Source organism: Oncorhynchus tshawytscha, unplaced genomic scaffold (genome assembly GCF_018296145.1).
Source record: "Oncorhynchus tshawytscha isolate Ot180627B unplaced genomic scaffold, Otsh_v2.0 Un_contig_2087_pilon_pilon, whole genome shotgun sequence".
NCBI lineage: Eukaryota > Metazoa > Chordata > Actinopteri > Salmoniformes > Salmonidae > Oncorhynchus > Oncorhynchus tshawytscha.
In genome coordinates, this window is record NW_024609767.1 from 395,001 (window position 1) to 397,500 (window position 2,500).

Sequence of the window (2,500 nt, forward strand, 5' to 3'; positions counted from 1 at the left end):
AACCACTAGGCTACCTGCCGTCCCTCCACTCTAACCACTAAACTACCTGCCGTCCCTCCACTCTAACCACTAGGCTACCTGCCGTCCCTACACTCTAACCACTAGGCTACCTGCCGTCCCTCCACTCTAACCACTAGGCTACCCTGCCACCCCATGAATAAATTATGAATAAAACCTTATTTGATGAACTGTGATCAGAATGATTGTGTCTCTGCTTATCTCACTAAATGAAACAAATACACTCCTCAATTTGATTCGCTATTTGGTTTGAGTTTAAACAAATCCGCATAAGAAGTAGAGACTAATTATGATTGGCCCAGTTCACCAACAGACAGTTTTATTCATTTATCTGGGATAAAAAAAAAAAAAATGTAATAACGCATTTATTCAAATGTGATTAGAGGTAAATAGCACTGAAGCCTGCCAAAAAAAACAAAATGGAGTCCTTTTTAAGTAATTTGAATTATTCAAATGACTGGATGAATAATTTCACATCAGAAGCCTTTTTTACATGCATTTCCTGGTTAGAGAGAGTCCTTAGACAGGTCGCTGTCTAGAATACTCTGACTGACTCCTCTAACGGGGTGGGTGTGTGTGAGACAGGAGGTGGGGGTTAGACTGAGAGACTGAGGCCCCTGACAAGGACAGGAGCCCCTCCCCTTCCTGCCATCCTTCACACACCCATGTTGTGAAAGAGCGCCATGCGTAGCTTTGAAGCTTGGCAGAGGATGTCAACCTCTCCTCCAACGCTGTCTACAACCTGAGGCCTCCTCTCCTCCAGCCCGGATGTTATGTTTTCCTCTCTCTCTGTCCCTCTCTCTCTGTCCCTCTCTCTCTGTCCCTCTCTCTCTCTGTCCCTCTCTCTCTGTCCCTCTCTCTCTGTCCATCTCTCTCTCTGTCCTCTCTCTCTCTGTCCCTCTCTCTCTGTCCCTCTCTCTCTGTCCCTCTCTCTCTCTGTCCCTCTCTCTCTGTCCCTCTCTCTCTGTCCCTCTCTCTCTGTCCATCTCTCTCTGTCCCCCTCTCTCTCTGTCCCCCTCTCTCTCTGTCCCCTCTCTCTCTGTCCCCCTCTCTCTCTGTCCCTCTCTCTCTCTGTCCTCTCTCTCTCTCTCTCTCTCTCTCTCTCTCTCTCTCTGTCCCTCTCTCTCTCTCTCTGTCTGTTATTCTCTGTCTCTCTCTCTCTCTGTCCCTCTCTCTCTCTGTCCCTCTCTCTCTGTCCCTCTCTCCCTATGTCCCCTCTCTCCCTCTGTCCCTCCTCTCTCTCTATGTCCCTCTCTCTCTGTCCTCTCTCTCTCTGTCCCTCTCTCTCTGTCCCTCTCTCTCTCTGTCCCTCTCTCTCTGTCCCTCTCTCTCTGTCCTCTCTCTCTGTCCCTCTCTCCCTCTCTCTCTCTCTCTCTCTGTCCCTCTCTCTCTGTCCCTCTCTCTGTCCCTCTCTCTCTCTGTCCCTCTCTCTCTGTCCTCTCTCTCTGTCCCTCTCTCTCTCTCTCTGTCCCTCTCTTTCTATGTCCCTCTCTTTCTCTGTCCCTCTCTCTCTGTCCCTCTCTCTCTCTGTCCCCTCTCTCTCTCTGTCTCTCTCTCTCTCACCCTCACTTCTCCCTCTCTCTCTCCCCCTCTGTCTCTCTTTCTCTCTTCTCCCTCTCTCTCCCTCACTTACTTCTCCCTCTCTCTCTCTCCCCCTCTGTCCCACTCTCTCTCTCTGTCTCTCTTTCTGTCCCTCTCTCTCTCTGTCCCTCTCTCTCTGTCCCTCTCTCTCTGTCCCTCTCTCTCTGTCCCTCTCTCTGTCCCTCTCTCTCTGTCCCTCTCTCTCTGTCCCTCTCTCTCTGTCCCTCTCTCTCTGTCCCTCTCTGTCCTCTCTCTCTCTCTCTCTCTGTCCCTCTCTCTGTCCTCTCTCTCTCTCTCTCTCTGTCTCTCTCTCTCTGTCCCTCTCTCTCTGTCCCTCTCTCTCTGTCCCCTCTCTCTCTCTCTCTGTCCCTCTCTCTCTCTGTCCTCTCTCTCTCTGTCCCTCTCTCTCTGTCCCTCTCTCTCTCTCTCTGTCCCTCTCTTTCTCTGTCCCTCTCTTTCTCTGTCCCTCTCTCTCTGTCCCTCTCTCTCTCTGTCCCCTCTCTCTCTCTGTCCCTCTCTCTCTCTGTCCCCTCTCTCTCTGTCCCTCTCTCTCTCTCACCCTCACTTCTCCCTCTCTCTCTCTCCCCCTCTGTCTCTCTTTCTCTCTTCTCCCCTCTCTCTCTCTCCCCCTCTGTCCCACTCTCTCTCTCTGTCCCTCTCTTTCTGTCCCTCTCTCTCTCTGTCCCCTCTCTCTCTGTCCCTCTCTCTCTCTGTCCCTCTCTCTCTCTGTCCCTCTCTCTCTCTGTCCCTCTCTCTCTCTGTCCCTCACTTCTCCCTCTCTCTCTCTCCCCCTCTGTCTCTCTTTCTCTCTTCTCCCTCTCTCTCCCTCACTTACTTCTCCTCTCTCTCTCTCCCCCTCTGTCCCTCTCTCTCTCTCTGTCCCTCTCTTTCTGTCCCTCTC